The sequence below is a fragment of the Rhagoletis pomonella genome, unplaced genomic scaffold (genome assembly GCF_013731165.1).
Source record: "Rhagoletis pomonella isolate Grant_MI unplaced genomic scaffold, Rhpom_1.0 Rhpom_scaffold_00009, whole genome shotgun sequence".
Classification (NCBI taxonomy): Eukaryota; Metazoa; Arthropoda; class Insecta; order Diptera; family Tephritidae; genus Rhagoletis; species Rhagoletis pomonella.
Window position 1 is genome coordinate 12,306,516 of NW_023458563.1, and position 21,371 is coordinate 12,327,886.

Genomic DNA, 21,371 nt, shown 5'->3' on the forward strand with positions numbered 1-21,371 from the left:
GCTCAATAAAAATATTAAAAATAAAATGTTAACAAGCCACAATAACACTGACACATAATTGTTTCCTTTTGTTTATATTTTTAAGCCAGAAACACCTTATAATCAAAAAATATACAAATTTGTATTTCTGTAAATGGCGTTTACTTAAAATTTGTTTTCAAAAAGGTTATCTTTAAATTAGCATCAATACGATTGTGATATGTCAAATAGTTTCCGAGATATTATAAATATAAAAAATTTAAAAGTTAAAATTGAAAGTTCAATTGTATAATCTTCATATGGTTGAAATCAGCATGAAAAGTTATATTTATCTACATTTTTTTATTTCTTTATGGCGAAATGGTTGGTACTCTACACCACGGCTACTTCGGACTATTTCTATCTAAATGCTGGAGTACGGGAACAGGCTAAATGTGAATAAGAGAAAGTAAACAAACAAATGTCAAATTAAACTCTGAGTTTATTAAACACCCCATTGAGTACACTTGACAGTTGTTCATAAAATTAAAACGTTAAACAAAAAGTCTTCACTTAATATATGTTTTGCTATGTTACATTTAACCCAGTAAAGTCTTAATTATTAAATAATCTTGACGGCCCTAAAAAGCCCCTAAATATCACCTAATTCCTCAGCAATATTTCTCTGTATTCGACCAAAGTTTATAAAGTTGGTCGGCTACTGCGACGTCAAGCGATTTTTCAATGTTTACTGGGCAATATTTATACCCGAGCGCACTTGTGCACAAGGGTATATTAATTTTGTTCACATAACGGTTGTTTGTAACAGCCAAAACGAATCGAGATAGATATAGACAAATGTACACATAAATGATCGAGATAGATATAGACAAATGTACACATAAATGATCAGCATGAAAAAAGAAATCGATTAAGCCATGTCTGTCTGTCCGTCCGTCTGTCCGTCTGTCCGTCTGTCCGTCCGTCCGTGTACACGATAACTCGAGCAAAAATTGAGATATCTCAACGAAATTTGGTATGTAGGTTTCCCTTAATCCAAGGTAGGTTGGTATTGAAAATGGGCGAAATCGGACTGTAACCACGCCCACTTCCCATATAACGGTAATTTCCAGAAATACGAAGACTGCGATATTTTAGTAACTACTGAAGATAATTCACTCAAAATTGATATTTACAATAGCTTTTAGACGAAAAATAATAATATTATAAATTTTTGGAAAATGGGCGTAGCCACGCCCACTTATGGTTACATGTGTATATCTTGGTAACCGCTGCACCAATTTCTTCCAAACTTGGCACAGTTGTTGGCCTTGAAAAGGCATACTAAATGGCCGAAAATTTAAAAAATTGGACAATAACCACGCCTACATCCCATATAACGGTAATTTTCGGAAATACGAAAACTGCGATATTTTAGTAACTACTGAAGATTATTCACTCAAAATTAATATTTACAACAATTTTTAGACGACAACTAAGAGTGTTATAAATTTTTGGAAAATGGGCGTAGCCACGCCCACTTATGGTTACATGTGTATATCTTGGTAACCGCTGCGCTAATTTCATCCAAACTTGGCACAGTTGTTAGCCCTCGTACAGCATAAAAAATCGCCGAAAATTTTTAAAATCGGACGATAACCACGCCCACATCCCATATAACGGTAATTTAGAGAAATACAAAATCTTCGATAAATCAGTAAATATTGAAGATAATTTATTCAAAATTAATGCTGGCAACAATTCTTTACCAAGAAATACGTTAATGGTAAAATTTTGGAAAATGGGCGTGGCACCGCCCACTTATGATCTCATATATGTATATCGGTAACCGTTCTACCAATTTATACCAAACTCGGTGTGGTTATTGTGCTTGCCACATAAAAGCGAACCGTTGAAAATTATTGAAATCGGACTAAAATTACGGCCGCTTTCCATATAACGGTAAATTTCAGAAATGCTTGAAACTTCAATATTAAGAAATTTAAGGACGCTTACCATCTAGCGGTAGCTTTCGGAAAGGTGAAAAAAACATATATTCAATACTTGCGCCGGGTATTTAAGGTTCGGCTCCGCCCGAACTTAGACTTTCTTACTTGTTTTCTTAATTTTTATTTATTCTAATTTTTTTGTTTTTGTGTGAGCCGTTGTTATCAATTGCAATTATAGAACAATGTATTATTATTTATGATTATCATTGTGTTGTGCAAATGTTCATACGTCAACTTTTTACTTTGTTTGTATAATAAACGTTAGCGCAAATACGAAAGGTAAATAGAGTAATCAACAACGACACTCATGTGAACAGTGCCTTCATAGTAAAGTTACGCAGATAAATCCAAACTTGTAAATATTTTAGTGCAACACATTTATACATACATATGTAAATACCTATACATACAGTAGGAGCAGGGCGTTCCGATGGGAGAAGTCACAAGCCACAACACTTTCAAGTTTTTTTGAATAAGAACATGTACATAGGTATGTGGTCAACATTTGGAATTGCTCCTGGCAAATTCACAATTTCTAAACCTGTTGTTTGAAGCTTTGTAACGCCCGCCATTAAACAACCAAAATTTGCCTTTATGAACTGATTTTTAACTTGGCGTATACAGTGACTTACATAAGTGTTCACGTGTTGATTTTTATACCCGAGCGCACTTGTGCACAAGGGTATATTAATTTTGTTCACATAACGGTTGTTTGTAACAGCCAAAACGAATCGAGATAGATATAGACAAATGTATACATAAATGATCAGGATGAAAAAAGAAATCGATTAAGCCATGTCTGTCTGTCCGTCCGTCTGTCCGTCTGTCCGTCCGTCCGTGTACACGATAACTCGAGCAAAAATTGAGATATCTCAACGAAATTTGGTATGTGGGTTTTCCTTAATCCAAGGTAGGTTGGTATTGAAAATGAGCGAAATCGGACTTTAACCACGCCCACTTCCCATATAACGGTAATTTCCAGAAATACGAAAACTGCGATATTTTAGTAACTACTGAAGATAATTCACTCGAAATCGATATATACAATAAATTTCAGACGAAAAATAAGAATATTATAAATTTTTGGAAAATGAGCGTAGCCACACCCACTTATGGTTACATGTGTATATCTTGGTAACCGCTGCACCAATTTCTTCCAAACTTGGCACAGTTGTTGGCCTTAGTCCAGCATAAAAAATCGCCGAAACTTTTTAAAATCGGACAATAACCACGCCCACATCCCATATAACGGTAATTTAGAGATAACTTATTCAAAATTGATGCTCGCAACAATTCTTTACCAAGAAATACGTTTACGGGGAAATTTTGGAAAATGGGCGTGGCACCGCCCACTTATGACCACATATACGTACATCGGTAACCGTTCCATCAATTTGTACCAAACTGGGTGTTTTTGTTGCGCTTGCTACATAAAAGCAGACGGTAATTTTCATAAATGCTTGAAACTGCAATATTTCGAAATTTAAGGACGCTAATTTACTCAACATTGATACACCCCGGCTTATCATCTAGCGGAAGGTTTCGGAAGGGTGAAAAAACATATATTTAATACTTGCGCCGGGTATTTAATGTTCGGCTCCGCCCGAACTTAAACTTTCTTACTTGTTTTAGATATTTTTCAATGTTCAACGGGCAAAGCACATAAAAAGCAGAAAATAATAAACCGAGACAAGCAGTAAAAAGTCGTCACTGGATGGATGTTTTGCTAAGTTACAGTTAACCCACCAAAGTCTTAATTATGTTGGAAACTGGATGAGCTCCTATAATTATTTTGGTGACTCTAAAGAGCTCCAAAAATAGCACGTAATTCCTCAATAATATTTATCTGTGTTCGACCAAAGTCTAAGAATTGGGCCAGATAGCGTGACGTCAAGCGGGGTTTCAATGTTTACTGGGCAATATTTTGAAAACACATAAAAAGCCTAAAAAAATAAGCCCAGATAAGTAGTAGTGCTAAGTTACGGTTAACTTAGCAAAGTCTTAATTATTTACCAAATGGTCGGAGCACAAAAAAAAACGAAAAGTGACCGAAAATAGCACACAATGAGCATAATAATACGAACAAATTTCTTCTTCATTTTTTTCATTTCAGTGCCGCTAACATGATTGAGCTACTAGTTGCCTCTCACGATTGCAGTTATTCACAGCGAAAGGAATCAGAACTTTCTGAGAATCGTTCTTCGTGAAGCCCACACTTGAGTGCCGAATTGAAAGATCGTTTCATCGAAACATTCTGGCCCCAACAAATATTCATACCGGCGAAACCATTGAATTCCAGTTTATTGTTATGCGTTTGGCTGTTTCCATTGTTTGTTGCAATTACTCCACTCTCGCTACTTGTTTTAAACCTTACTTCGAGGGGATTTTTAATCATCGTAAAAGCCTAAGACTTTTTAGAGTATTTTAGCATTTTAAAATATGGATCAAAGAGACCCAGTATGGTAGAAGTTAAGAGGTAAAAGTGTTCTATGACGAATTTATTTTCGGCCGATAGGTGCCGCACAGTGGGCCCCCTCATACAGGTTAGCCGGAAAAAAATATTTTATGGTTTCAGATGCAGAGGTCCTTTGATGAGGGTTTGTAGCAAAAACGGTATATTGAAGGTATCTATATATGTACATATAAATACGCCACAATCAAATTTTTAAAAGCCTTTTTTGAGGGCACCGTTTTTTGAAAGGATATAACTTCCTCTACTCCCTATTATACAGGGGGCGCACAGTGGTTCGGATAGCAGATCTAGCTGGACGAAAATCAAACTTTTTTTTGTTTTTAAAATACTTAATGGTACTTGGAATACATTCCTGACAATACATTCAAATAGAACATATGAAAACAAACAAAAAAAGGTAAGTCAACGCCGCCTATTTGAGAACTCTATTTTAAAAGCTGAAATTTAACTTAAAAGATTGCTAATTGCACTCACAAATATTTGCATAATTGCAAATTGACTTTATAAACAAAAAATTCCACTTATTCCGCTATAGATTCAGAGGTCATAACGCAATTTATATCCACATTGGTATAAGCAAATTTATTCTGAAAAATCGTCGTTTTGATTAATTAAAAAAATAAATTAAAGAGTAGGAAAAGTAAAGGCCGCCGAAGGCCGTTATAAAACCACTTGCATATTATTCTTTACACCTTCGCAAATGCAGAGGCTAAGTTCGATAGCCAAGTCTAACCAATTGGCTTAGATATTTACATTTTAGTGACAGTATGTCAAATCTCAAAATTCAAAAGTAATTATTAACAGGAATGTATCTGAATATAAATATAAGATCAGTGGCGGATCCACGGGGAAGAGGGGGGGAGGGGTTGTGTGTTAAAACAGAAATATACTTGGAGTTATAAAACCTTTGGTTATGGAAGAGTTAAAAAAATAGTACCCAGTTACATAGAAATCTACCGATTTTTTTAAATTTTCGTCCGCCATATTGGATCCGCCATTTTGAATTTTTGGTAAATGACTTTAGATATGTAATCAGCGACCCAGAAAATCCCCAGATACCCTGTTTCGTAGAAATCTACCGATTTTTTTAAATTTTCGTCCGTCATATTGGATCCGCCATTTTGAATTTTTGATAAGTGACTTCAGATTCGTAATCAGCGACTCAAAAATCCCCTAGGTAAGAAGTGGTGTAAAGATCCATCAACGAGTATTTGTTTAAATAGTTTCGTCCAGCTAGATTTGCGATCAGAACCACTGTGGGGCGTGGCATCTGACATACAGACTAAAATGTGAAAAATGATGTATCTCTAAAACCAATCACGCTAGGGAAGTGAAACTTGGCAGGGATGCATAAATTGTAAATACCCTACATACGGCGAAAAATTATATATATTGGGAAAAATGATATATATTGCACTTCCAATGCAAACTTAAATTCTCATATCGCTTATCTCTGGAACCGCTTATGCTAACATCCTGAATTTTAAAACAGCTACATATGTTAACAATACCGTACTTATGGCGAAAAATGGTAGGTTTTGGAAAAGGGGGCGTCGCATCTCCTATACAAACCGAATTTCAAATATCGCTTATCTATGGAACCACTTTTGCTAACGTATTTATGACGAAAAGTGGTTTGTATTGGGAAAGGGGATGTGGCACCTCCCATACCAAATGCAATTTCAATTTCGCTTATCTCTAGAACAGAGGTTCCCAAACTTTTTTTTCTCGTAGACCCCTTTCAAAAATTTACTGGTTTCGGTGGACCCCCTGCTGATACATTTCTAAATATTCCCAAAGCTCGAAAAAAATGTATGTAAAAATTAGATCTAACAATGTAAATTTGCATCGCGGATGAATTCACAAATCAAACATATACATTATCTTCACCATAAACTCATCATATATTCGGCTCACTCATGACTTTGCACGTGGAGTATATGAAAAATAGTTAATTCCGAGCTTTAAAGTGAGGCGAAAAATATTTATCACATTTTTAAATCACAAAACTTAAAACATCAAAACGGCTTAGCTTTATCCGCCAAACTTTTAATTCAGAAACTGACAATAGAGAAAAGAACGAGTGTAAAAAAATCTATGACAAATAACCAAGCAAGCAAGAACCACAAAAAGTGTTCCACCGTCTCATCTTCTTCAAGTTAAGATGGGCAAATGGACTTGTCATTTACGCCTATCACAGTCAGGTGTTTGTGTCACGTGAAGTTAGGGTGGCCAGATGCGCTGATTTAATCAGTACATGTGCTGATTTTTTTCTATTGTACTGATTTTTAAGAGCCCGAAATCAGTACGCAAAATCTACTGATTTTTTGAGTTTGTACTGATTTTGTACTGATTTTTACATTTAATAAATACTTTTGTAAATTGGTGTAATTGACATTTGCTTGAGGTTTACATGTTCAAAACAATGGTTTTTGACAACTCATACGTGTGAGCAGATTGAAACCATTATTAAAAAGGTGGCAGCTTGCAATTGTTTCGTTTCCTAGGATTTCGCAAAATAACAAACTGTTTGGATTCAACCCAACCCAACTTCACGATTTGCAGGTTTTACAGGATTTACAGGAAAAGCTGGTTTCGCCATTAATAAATCTTATGAAAGTTGGTGGTAAGTTAATCATATATTATGTACACTGAGAAGATGACAATAAGAGATAATGTTTTGATTATAATTAAACATCCACTGTCAGTATGTCAAGCTTAAGACGACTACTGCTACGGTGCAATGTAGGTTCTAAAAATTTGGAAAAGGTGCAAACTACCGACTCTTGGATAGGATATGTGTAGCTTTGAATGTGAATGTTGTATTTAATAAGCACACCAACTAAATATGTTTTAAATTTATAGCTTAAAATATGCAAACAGATCCTGACTCGAGCTCGTCTTCTACTGAAACTGAATGGGCTACAAATTTTTTTTTTTATTTTACTCAATTTTTATAAATTATCTAGAAAATTTTGAGACTTCAACTCACTTGCCTTTTGTTACAGAATTAACTATACTTTTATAAAAAAATTTAATTAAGTAAGGAAAGAAAAAATTTTCAAAACCTGTCAATACATTTTACTACTATTTTCGTGAGCACAGCTGTACATACATACGTAATACCTTTGATTTGTTTTAAAGTAATGAATTTTAATATTGATAATACTATATGTATTTAAAAGTCTATTCGTTATTTTTGGTTAAATTAATGGGCTGTTATTTGGTTGTTATATTGTTAATAATAAACAAGTAAGAAAGTCTAAGTTCGGGCGGAGCCGAACATTAAAAACCCGGCGCAAGTATTAAATATATGTTTTCCACCTTTCCGAAAGCTACCGCTACATGATAAGCCGGCGTGTATAAATTTTAAGTAAACTAGCGTCCTTAAATTTCAAAATATTGAAATTTCAAGCATTTCTGAAATTTACCGTTATATGAAAAGCGGCCGTAATTTTAGTCCGATTTCAACAATTTTCAATTGTTTACTTTTATGTGGAAAGCACAATAACCATACCGAGTTTGGTACAAATTGCTAGAACGGTTAGCGAGATACATATACGTGATCATAAGTGGGCCGTGCCACGCCCATTTTCCAAAATTTTATCATAAACGTATTTCCTGGCAAAGAATTGTTGCAACCATCATTTTGAATAAATTAGCTTTAATATTTACTGATTTATCGAGGATTTCGTATTTCTCGAAATTACCGTTATATGGGATGTGGGCGTGGTTATTGTCCGATTTTAATTATTCGGTATGCTGTACCAGGGCCAACAACTGTGCCAAGTTTGGAATAAATTGAAGCAGCGGTTACCAAGATATACACATGTAACCATAAGTGGGCGTGGCTACGCCCATTTTCAAAAAAATGTTAATATTCTTATTTTTCGTCTAAAATTTATTATAAATATCAATTTTGAGTGAATTATCTTCAGTAGTTACTAAAATATCGCAGTTTTTGTATTTCTGAAAATTACCGTTATATGGGAGGTAGGCGTGGTTATTGTCCGATTTTGCCCATTTTCAATACCATCCGTCCTACGCCCGAAAGAAGTACACGCACCAAGTTTCGTTAAGATATCTTAATTTTTACTCGAGTTATCGTGTGCACAGACGGACGGACAGACGGACGGACGGACAGACAGTCACCGCTTAATCGATTTCTCTCATTCTTATTCTGATCATTTATGTATACATTTGTCTATATCTATCTCGATTCGTTTTGCCTGTTACAAACAACCGTTATGTGAACAAAGTTATAATACCCTTGTGCACAAGTGCGCTCGGGTATAAAAATACGCTTAAAAATGAGCTGATTTTTATGGCTTTGTACTGATTTTTGATCCCAACTGTATTGATTATGTCACTATAATATCTGGTCACCCTACGTGAAGTGACCAGTCAGCAGTCCAGTAAGTTGTATGCAGTGTCGTCTGCTCAGTGAGAGCAAAAAATTAGATAGACCTTGTGAGGTTGAGGGTAACATGAGTTTTGCCCACCTGCATCCCCTCGATGCCTCGGAGTCATTTCTGAGCGAAGTATTCACCCAGTATTCTGATGGTGGCTTCGATTGCCGAAGGTGGGAGTGCTAAAACTAGTACGGACCGAGGAATGCCTGGTCTAAGCAAACTCTGGCCAAATGATCAGATGTTTCATAACCAGGTACACCGGAGTGACCTGGCACCCAGAGTAAAACAACCTCGTTATGTTCATCATCATATTTTAGTCGAGACTGGCATTTCCGAACTAGGTTGGAAGAACTTAAATAGAGGGCTGGTCAATGCCTTAAGTGCAGCTAGGTTGTCACTACAGTCACGTAAACTCCTTCCCCTCCACCTTTGTTCCACCATGTAGTCCATGGCTTTGAGTATTGCAATTACCTCACCCTGGAAGACCGAAGCATATTCCCTTAGAGAAAAGTGAAGCTTATCTCCATTGACCTCGAAAAATACCCCAGATCATGACCCAGAGTCCGTTTGAAGATTCGATAATGTGTGAGTCCGGTCTCAGCGATGTAATCAAACCAGCATTTAGTCTCAGGGAACTCAACATTATAGAATCTCTTCAACAAAGGTAATGGTGGCGTACTATCCTGTAGCATTGAAACGACACAAGTGCTTAAATCTCAGCCGCCAACAATTTTCGCCGCGCCCACTTATTGTCATAGCAGCGTCCGGTTCTTTTTAGTCTGCAGGTGGCCATTAAGGCTTCCTCACGTTTGAAAACACAAAGTGACGGTAAGTACAACAGTGCGTCACACCACTCAAAGAAATTAAAGTTAAATAAAGAGGCTATGAAGCAACCATTTAAACCAGATAAATTTTCGTGGACCCCCATTTACAACTCATGGACCCCTATATTTTGTTCACGTCACCGTGGACCCCCGTCGAGTCTTCCGTGGACCCCTGGGGGTCCACCTGGACCACTTTGGGAATCACTGCTCTAGAACTACTTATGATAAGGTTATGGATACACCTACATCTACAAATCAGAAAATGGCAAGAATCATTCAATTAGGAAGAATTTTCTCCCAGATTTCATAATCGCATTGAATGATTGTTCTTTTGTGGAAAGGTTTATAAAAGGATTTTTCTTCCGATAGGGGGCTCAGGGATTGAGAGCTATCTTAAAGAATCCTATTTATGGTCACATTTGCTTCATCTTTTGAACACTTGGTACCCAAACGTGTGATGCAAAGATATTGATTTTTGGCCCAGTCCTGACAAAACCCGTGTAAACACCTTCGAGGTACTTTCTTAACTTCTACCGATTCTGACGAAGAGAAAGAGGAGTTTATGTAGATGTTGGAAAAATAGTTTTTAACCTTCCAAAGGGCTCTGAGACCAATATAATCGAAAAAGGTATTTACAGTTTAAATTAATTTTAAAGCTTTACACTGCAAAGAAAACACTATTTCAAGAATGTAAAATTTTTCATATATTCAATTTTTTTTAATGAATATATAACTTATAACTTCATATTTATTTTTTATATATGTACATTTTTTGAGTTATGTAATAAAGAAAACGCTGGAAATCGGGATTGAATCGGTACAAATATGAAAAATCGGGACACTTATACATCCCGATTTTTAAAAATATTCAGCGAGTCAGTTTTCTCAAAAGCGGTACTGTCCCGCCAAAATCGGTACGAATGGTCACCGTAATTATGGCCCATAATATCCCGGGGCATTGAACTATCTGAAGAAGAGCCCGGACATATAACAGGAATGAAGTCTTGTGGCATGAAAGCTAGCTAAGTAACTGCTGAAGTAATCGGACAGCAAAATATACTAAGTTCCTATATCCAAAGGTTAGCTTTATCCAAAGGTTAGCTTTATTTAAAGGTTAGCTACTAGGAACAGCATGATTTACCGTAAAAATTTAAATGTATTTGAATCTCTCTGTCAAAACTAAAAGCTCACAATAAATATCAAACACAGTTTTGGCACATAGGGCGAAGAAGTAAATCGCTAAGCCACAACTCACTTTATGGCACGAAAAACATGAAAGATCTAGTATTGGTTTTTCATTTAAATAGTTGAAGGCAAAGTATTGCACATATAATTCTTTTACTGGGGTATATTGTGAAAATTTGGAACAAAATATCGTGTAATCTTGTATTCCAAATTTTCGCCTGCAGTTCTTTATTTATAAAAAAAAAACAATATTTTATTACATGCATAGTGAAAATTTTAAATAAAAGATGTACAACAAAGTTTTTATATACATACTTTTACTGAAAATTTGGAACAAAAATCGCGTTATTACTTTTACTGAATATTTGGAATCGAAAATCGAGTTTCCATATCATGGAACCTCAGCTAACGTGGTATCTAGTATAGGGCTGCCATACGTCCCCGTTTCCAGGGACAAGTCCTCGTTTCGGACCCCGTCCCCGTTTAATGCTTGGGACAACAAAATTTAATTTGCTTTTGTAAATTTTAGTTGGTTGGAGGAAAATTATTTAGTGTTATTTATTTATTTTAAGTCGACATAGACATAAAACGGTCGACTACTAAAGTTGTGCATATAATAGGATACATACATATGAAGAATAAATAAAGATTTTAAGGGGCGTAACAATAATATAATATAATTTACTAAAATTTTTAAAATATCAGGCTAGACGCGCAAGTATTTCGTTATGTAAAGCAGTAAACGAACATTCAATACTGATACAGCTATACAAATCATTATAATGTGAACACCAATTACGCAGCGGGTTTTTCGGCAAAGTTTGGACGGCAAAGGGATAAATGAAAAGGCACAAAGTGTGTAGACGTTCTAACAAGAACAGCAAAATTAAGTTAGCTAACAAGGTAAGACGAGTCAATCTCGCCGATTATCAACTTATGGAGAAACATTACCACGAGTAATATTCTACGATTTTCAAGAGTTGGTAAACTAATAAGAAGGAGCCTATTTTTATAAGGTGGAAGATGGAGATCTGATCTCCCTTTGAGTCCACGTAATGCAAAAATTAAAAATTGCTTTTGTACTGACTTAATTCGCTTAATATAGTTTTGGTATCGAGGACACCAGACACACGAACAATACTCCAGTACTGGACGGACCAACGATGTGTAAAGAATCTTCGTGACATACGGACCTTCAAACTCTTTAGCCCACCTTTTAACAAATCCAAGAACACCCATGGCTTTGTTTACGATTTAAAACTCAATTTTGGATTTAAAGTACACACAGATCATATATAACAGATATGCGCTCTAAAGGAATACCGTTTATTTTATAAGTTGCCAAAACTGGCTTTAATCTATGAAATGTCATGTGCTTACATTTAGAGCAATTTAAAACTAATAGATTTAATGAACACCACCTATGAAATTAGTCCAAATCGTCCTGAAGACGACCCAAACAAGGCCCGTGTGAAGGCGAATACGTGAAACAAAGTTTCACGTCTTCCGCGTATATAAGAGTTTGGGAGTGCGAGATAATCTGTGGTAAGTCATTTATGAATAAGGTAAAAAGTAATGGACCCAAATGGCTACCTTGAGGCACCCCAGAGGTGACATCAATCGATTTTGAAAGCGTATGCTTGAACAAAACTTTTTGAGTCCTGCACGAAAGATAGCTTGTGAGCCATATTAATAGGTGTTTAGGAAAACTCAGTAAATCTAGTTTATGGATAAGGAGCTCATGATTGACAGAGTCAAATGCTTTACTAAAATCAGTGTAGATCACGTCGGTCTGGTTATTCTTTAAAAATCTATTAATTACTAAAGAAGTAAACTCAAGCAAGTTGGTAGTGGTTGATCTTCGACGTACAAAACCATGCTGACAAGGTGATAACAAAGAACTGCACAGGTGTTGAAGTTGGCACAGTTAATAATCTGTTCAAAAGTTTTAGGAATAGCTGAAAGGTTAGTTATGCCCCTATAGTTTGCAACATTTGACCTACTACCCTTTTTATGTAGAGGTATAATAAAAGACTGTTTCCAAATTGATGGAAATGACGCTGATTCTAGTGATAATTTAAACAGTTTTAGGATGGGCTCAGATAAATTTTCAGCACAGTACTATAGCACACAACTAGGAACACCATCAGGACCCGGAGAAAATATCGGTTTCAACGCTTGAAGACTACGAAGAATAATATTATTATCAATAGCAGGATTGAGAATGCAGTTAGAATGAGCTAAATTATACGGATAGTGACCAGATCGACAACTTTTAGGTGAATAAGTTGATTTAAAGGATTCTGCAAATAAGTCCGCATTAGTGTGATCAGAACTATCATTCTTGCATCCAAAAGAAAATGCAGAAGGAAATCCAGAAGTTTTCCGTTTTGAATTAACAAAACCATAAAACTTTCTCGGATTGTTGAAAAATTGGATTTTACAGCGGGCTAAGTAGCCATTATAACATTGCTGATTTAGACAATGAAAGTTAGAACGAGCGACTAAATATTTCAAAAAGGCAGCAATTGCTCCAGATCTCCTAAAACGATTATAAAGACTAGATTTGATGTTTTTAAGCCTCACAAGTTGTTTAGAGAACCAAGGCGGCTTACACGTTCCAACACTAACATAACAAAGAGGGACGCTGCTGTTAAAGAAGCAATCAAGTGAGCTGTAAAATATGGAAGTTACTGTCTCAACGTCATTGCAGGCGAAAAGATCAGACCAGTCGTGGAGAGCAATGATTTCATTAAGCTTAATGAAGTTTGCTCTATGAAAACATCGCGAGCGAGGTCTAGGTTCTACTCTTAATACACCAGTAACCAGTGGCTGGGCAATATCAAGTACTATCTCCAGCGTCGGATGTAGAGGATCCTCTGGAAGGGATAAAGGAGAAATTTGAGTGAGAACAATGCCCGCCAAATCATCTACAAATGCCAAGTCCAGCGTCTTGTTTTTGCAATTTAATACGTTGTTAACCTGTACGAGACATGTATCTAACAGACATCGAAGAAAGTCATGCTGAGAGGTGGGAGTCAAAGAGTTTTTGTCACTAATATCAATCCAGCTTATTGATGGCAAATTGAAGTCACCAAGAACAACTAAGCGATCTTTATCTCGCAAATGAGAATATAAATTTTGTATGGCTGAGTTATGATGATTATAAACATTCATATCAGATCGAGGCGGAACAGATAAATAGACTAAAGCTGGGGAATGAAAGTTTTACTGCTATAAATTCAATATCAGACACATTGTCCAAAAGCAACATATCAGATGAAAGGCTCGAGTCAACAGCAATAAGCACACCTCCTCCTCTAGAGTTACGATCATGCCTATAAAATACATATTTGCTTGAAAATAGCTCGGAATTAAAATTACCAAACTTTAGCCAAGTCTCCGTAAAAACGATCACTTGAGCTGAAAATGCAAAGCTACTAAGAAAAAAAGAATTTAATTTGGATCGTAACCCACGAACATTTTGGTAATGAATAATAAGACTGAACGAATTAGAATTCACGTCTGTAATATTCCTGCGGTATTGCTTTTTGATTTTTTTGACTTCTTTACTGCTGGAGGTTCAATATTTGATTTTCTTGTATACAGATGTACCACAGAATGTTCAGGCCAAAAGGAAAGATCAAGTACTCTATCAACATATGCGTCTGGAACTGATATTTTAAAAGAATAAATGACTCTCTTATATTTGAAGTTAAATTTATAAACTTCGATATTGCTAGTAGGTGTAAGATAAAGCTTAAAGCGCACGTAATGAATGATATCAGCTTCAGTCAACGTTGCATGAAGCCTGTTTCGCCCGAATAGTTTTCATCCGCCCGTAATGAATGCGCGGATTCGAAAGTGAACAATTTCGGGCGAAAATAAAACTCATGATAAGGTTGATAGCCTTTCCTAATTACATATCAGAAACAAGTAGTCCGAATACATCGTTTTAATCGATAGTTGAAAAAGTGCCACCTTTAGCAGTCAGTTGTAATTATCGCAAAATTGTAGTCTCAAGAAAGAAAATCCATTCTATTTACTTGCATGGCTGCGTTGCTGATCAAAATTAAAGTTTACGTATGCGCGAAACCAGGCCCTGTAACATGTAATATGAGTTATACTAGGTTCACATATAAGTCGATTATCCTCATTTTCGAGCTTAACACCCTAATCTGTAATTAGAACAAGAGATTAGCCATATAAAGTTGGTCCCTTGTTAATCTGTAATTATTAAATAATCTCAGATTTAACCGATAACTTTTCGGTGTCCATTCTAGTTTTAAAGATTGTTTTTGCGAAAAAGAGGAGAAATGCCAAATGTAAAAGAAAACAAAAATGGACGCTAGCAAGGAAAAGAGGTTTGTAAACGTATTTTTAATAAAATGTTAAGTTAAAATATATTTACATTGCTTATTATGCAGAAAAACGTGATCACGGTGGCACAGAGAAGAAACATAACTTTTCCTTGAGATGTGAGAATAAAGCACAACAAATTTGACAGCTAATAATCTGAGATTTGCCTGTGTAAACGGTGATTAAAAAACGAGCTTTGATTGAGATAATATTGATATGTGAACATACTTTAAGTTGTGACATGTTCTTTGAAAACCGGTTTTGTGGACTGTGAGCTGAAGGCTGTCCATACCGGCTATTAGTGTTTTCGTTGGCATTTCTTACATCCTTTCTTTATAGTTTTGTTACAACAAAACAAAACCAAAATTTTTTTCTTTCATTTTCTTTTCATTAACAACCTTTTACTTTTATTCTTATTTTGATTTGGCCAGCCAAATAACAATAAATCCGAACTGATGTATTAAATATGATAACATATGGGCCCGTATTATGAGTTGCATTCTATCTTCGACTGTGGTCGAAAGAGCTGATCGAACAAATTTTCATTTGGTATTATGACGCTCATTCGAAGAAGAATAGCGCTATTAGGCATGTTTTATTCAACCATCACAAGCAAGTAGCTAAATCTTGGTCAAATAAAACGAAATTAGCTTATTTCCTATCTATGTTAGCCTAATTTTGACAGTTGTTTGACTGCAAATAGTGTCAAAGTAAGTTTTTGCCTCTTTCTGATTGGCTGAAGGAGAAAATTTCTGATGCTGAATGGCAATGCCTCTTGTTCAATATACAAGCCAAGATAGCTTTTCATAAGCCAATATAATTATGTTGGGTAAGTCCTCCATACAAAATAAGCTAATAATTTAAGCTGGACGAATAAAACACGGCTATTGTATTTCGCTCGTTTAGGTTGTTCACAATAGTATATTTTTCACCGCTGGGAAGATTTGTTTACAAATCGAGCAAACTAAATAGTGTGCTTATACATATGTACATATCTAAATTTGTGCAAATTAAAATGAAATAAAAAAGAAAGCGAGTTTATAACAAGTAAGAAAGTCTAAGTTCGGGCGGAGCCGAACATTAAATACCCGGCGCAAGTATTAAATATATGTTTTCCACCTTTCCGAAAGCTACCGCTACGTGATAAGCCGGGGTGTATACATTTTAAGTAAATTAGCGTCCTTAAATTTCAAAATATTGAAATTTCAAGCATTTCTGAAATTTACCGTTATATGAAAAGCGGCCTCAATTTTAGTCCGATTTCAACAATTTTCAACGGTTTGCTTTTACGTGGCAAGCACAATAACCATACCGAGCTTGGTACAAATTGCTAGAACGGTTTGCGAGATACATATATGTGATCACAAGTGGGCGGTGCTACGCCCATTTTCCAAAAATTTGTCACAAACGTATTTCTTGGTAAAGAATTGTTGCAACCATCAATTTTGAATAAATTAGCTTCAATATCTACCGATTTATCGAAGATTTTGTATTTCTCGAAAATACCGTTATATATGTGATGTGGGCGTGGTTATTGTCCGATTTTAGAAATTTCCGGCCACTTGGTATGTTGTACCAGGACCAACAACTGTGCCAAGTTTGGAAGAAATTGGTGCAGCGGTTACCAAGATATACACATGTAACCATAAGTGGGCGTGGCTACGCTCATTTTCCAAAAATTTATAATATTCATGTTTTCCGTCTGAAACTCATTGTAAGTATCAATTTTGAGTGAATTATCTTCAGTAGTTACTAAAATATCGCAGTTTTCGTATTTCCTAAAATTACCGTTATATGGGAGGTAGGCGTGGTTATTGTCCGATTTCGCCCATTTTCAATACCGTCCGTCCTACGCCCAAAGGAAGTTCACGTACCAAGTTTCGTTAAGATATCTCATTTTTTACTCGAGTTATCTTGTGCACAGACGGACGGACGGACGGACGGACAGACAGTCACCGCTTAATCGATTTCTCTTTTCATTCTGATCATTTATGTATACATTTGTCTATATCCATCTCGATTCGTTTTGCCTGTTACAAACAACCGTTATGTGAACAAAGTTATAATACCCTTGTGCACAAGTGCGCTCGGGTATAAAAACGTGGTAAAAAAATTTAATTAGTACAGCGGAGTTCTGGTTGAACAATTCTTCAGAGGATGAGAGCTTAGAAAACTGGCCAGGAACAGAAAACGTTTAAGAGAGTTTAAGTGCAGTCTTTCGAATATATGTATTTTGACATACAATATATTTAAGAAATTTTGTGATCCAAATCTATTTAAAATATACTAAAACTATAAACAGCTCTATGATTTTGTTCTCAGAGATCGTGCCAACAGCGTATTGGGATTTTCTTTCATAAGTAAAACCAGACTTTAGAGCTTGTGGTTAGTATTCACGACGAAAGTAAGAAAACAAATGCAAAATCATACATTTTTCACAATTTTCTAACACTTCGCCACACCAACGAAAGCAAAATTCTGTTCGACAGAAAATTCGATACTCAACGAAATTTTCGACACGCTTGCATAGCTCATGATGCGAATTTCACTTTCGATCTTCGATAGCCAGCGAAGATCGAAAATCGAATGCAACTCATAATAAAGGCCATGAATTACACTTCGATAAATTTATCTAAAAAACAAGTAAGAAAGTCTAAGTTCGGGCGGAGCCGAACATTAAATACCCGGCGCAATTATTAAATATATGTTTTCCACCTTTCCGAAAGCTACTGCTACACGATAAGCCGGGGTGTATAAATTTTAAGTAAATTAGCGTCCTTAAATTTCGAAATATTGCAGTTGCAAGCATTTCTGAAATATACCGTTATATGAAAAGCGGTCGTAATTTTAGTCCGATTTCAATAATTTTCAACGCTTTGCTTTTATGTGGCAAGCACAATAACCATACCGAGATTGGTTCAAATTGCTAGAACGGTTAGCGAGATACATATATGTGATCATAAGTGGGCGGTGCCACGCCCATTTTCCAAAATTGTATCGTAAGCATATTTCTTGGTAAAAAATTGTTGCAACCATCAATTTTGAATAAATTAGCTTTAATATTTACTGATTTATCGAGGATTTCGTATTTTTCTAAACTACCGTTATATGGGATGTCGGCCTGGTTATTGTCGGATTTTAAAAATTTTCGGCCATTTGGTATGTTGTAGCAGGACCAACAACTGTGCCAAGTTTGGAAGAAATTGGTGCAGCGGTTACCAAGATATACACATGTAACCATAAGTAGGCGTGGCTACGCCCATTTGCCAAATTTTTTTAATATTCTTATTTTTCGTCTAAAACTCATTGTAAATATTGAGTGAATTATCTTCAGTAGTTACTAAAATATCGCACTTTTCGTATTTCTGAAAATTACCGTTATATGGGAGGTAGGCGTGGTTATTGTCCGATTTCGCGTGTTATCGTGTGCACAGACGGACGGACGGACAGACAGTCACCGCTTAATCGATTTCTCTTTTCATTCTGATCATTTATGTATACATTTGTCTATATCTATCTCGATTCGTTTCGCCTGTTACAAACAACCGTTATGTGAACAAAGTTATAATACCCTTGTGCACAAGTGCGCTCGAGTATAAAAATTCTGTTTATGTCATTACACAAGGAGTGAAGAATTTTATCAAAGCTCAATACTAATTTGAAAGATCCTAGATGGATAGTTACATATCACTATTGATACGAATACTGATTTGAGCAAGTACATTAAGGGCCGGTTACTCAATGTCTGGTTAACACTAATCTCTGGTTAAACATATGTAGCTATCGACGTTACCGACTCCCTGTTGTATGCATGGAGTCGAAGACGTCGATAACGATGTTTAACCGCAGATTAGTGTTAACCAGACATCGAGTAACCGGCCCTAAATGTTTTTTCCTACTCGGTTTGTCCTTTGAAGTAAATTGTTTGCGTAATCTTTACAGTCTCCCAACAAAACTGTTTACGTAATTAGTATTATTATTAATTTTACTTTTCTGGCGACCATCTCTGCCTCCACAAGTAACAACAGCGAAAATGTAATTACCGCAGTGTCAGATTTAGCGAAAATAGTCCCACTTTACAAAAAGTTGTATTTTGTTAAAAAGAGAGAAATAAATGTAAGTGTACAAAATTTTAATACTGTATGCACAGTGATTGTAACGATACTCCGAATGTCAGGTGTAAGCGGCGATGCCGCTTTGGTAATTTTTAACCAAAATTGGTAATATTTTTCTTTATTTATCAAGTATGGTAATTTGGTAATTTATTTTTCAATTTGGTAACTTGTTCAGTACAAGTTCTGATTCCACATTAGTAAGTGGCTCGTAAGCGTTTCGTTTTATAGAAATACCAGGTAATCCTGAAAGTTTCGCAAGGCGAAAGTTGTTCTAGCGTTCATTGGTTACTATTTAGAATGGTGTGATCTCTAACAAACTGCTTGAAAGTGGCTATTGCTAAGTATATCAACCGTGATATTTCTTGGAAGGTTTTTAGTGGTCCTACCTTTCCCGGTGTACCCGGCAACCATACATGTCAGTAGAATTCTACGTAGATATGTATGTTCTCATTCAAAAAGCTACGGCATTCATCGGGGGACTTCATTCTGGCTATGTGTGAGTCGAAAGCTTTGCTTCAAGCGTTAAATTTTTATATATTTTCTTGTCACTTGTTTACATAAAAAACAATAATAGCCGCACCAGGTTTTGACAGGTTTATAGCATTATTATTTTTATTTTGGTTTTTTTTTAATAAAAATTTAGTTCTATCATTAGCAGAACTCGTGTAAATTAAAGTTTCAAGCTTTGTTCAATATTTAAAAAAATCAACAAACTTTGTAAATATTTTAGGTGATTGGAGCGCTGTTTGCCTGAAAAGCTTGGTATCTTAGGATATACATATGTACGGACATATCGAGCCCTAACTGCCAAAATAACGCAAGCGTTATTTTTTCAATTTTTTATGATGCAGAAACGCATCTAGATGCTCTAGGAATATTTCTGCATCAAAAAGAAAATTTTGAAAAAATTTCGCTTACGTTGTTTTGGCGTTATGTTTGTACAGTTATGCACATAAAATAAGTTTGGTAATTTTTTGTTGAATTGGGTAACTTTGCGGTGATTTTAGTAAAAAATAAAAAAATTTTGTGGCAACACCGGGTGTAAGTAACCAAATACAAATAAGCTTGTTATTCTAAAAAGTTACAGCATTTCGGATGTGTGTAAAAGTTTGCCCTTATTGAAAAACTATAATGAAATGTATACTGGCTTATTAACTTTGCATTTTAAAATGAGTATATTATTAAATTGGTTTATATCTTTTCAATCTGCATATTTTAAGTATACATGAGCTCCCTTGGGCCCAAGGGTATTATAACTTTAACAAAATATGAAATTTTAAGATATCCTAGACACATATTTTGACAACAAAATTTGTCGATTTATTTTGACACAACTTTCTCTCCTTTTCCCTACCTTTATCGATGATATTATGGGCCAAAAACTTACAAATAGCCGCTTTAGCAGAGCATGTACACGCCTGAATTCCTATTCTGATCTAAATCAATCAAAATACCATTTTTAGTCCCATTTGACAATTTGTTTTCACTCATTTGGCCGCAAATGCCATTGAGTTTGACTTATTGAAAATAAGCGTTAAAATTAATAGAAAGAATTTCGAATTTGAGGATAGCTTGGTAAAGTGTTAATTTTTCATAGTGGCTGCTCTAAATGCAATGTAAAATGTTTAAGATAATACATAATATGACATTTTTAACCGACTTCAAAAAGAGGAGGTTATCGGTTCGTCGGAATATTTTTTTATAAGCTTTTATTTAACTTGGTCATCCCGCGCAAATCGTGGAAATTTCCAATCGATTTTAAACTAACTTCCCGGCAAGTTAGAGACTTGAAATTTTCAGCATAGTTCCAATCACGATGACAATGCAATTTAAAATATAAATGAATTCCCTATATGGTCCAGGGGTCTTGATTCAAAGTCGGTCAAAAATTAGTAAAATTTATGGCTAACAGAGCGTAATTTGCCAAAGAACGTAAAACCAGAGCAAAGCTATTTATGGCAAATTCTAGATATCAACCTAGTCTAGATATGAGCCTCGTTGTAGGCATCATATCAAGGAGATACAATTAGAAGACT

General features: G+C 35.4%; 1 protein-coding gene across 5 annotated transcripts in view; it reads right to left on the minus strand.

The window, feature by feature from the left end:
* The window catches only part of LOC118745572 (putative nuclease HARBI1), a 754,224-nt gene that overhangs the window by 190,546 nt on the left and 542,307 nt on the right, over positions 1 to 21,371 (minus strand). The window lies entirely within an intron of this gene.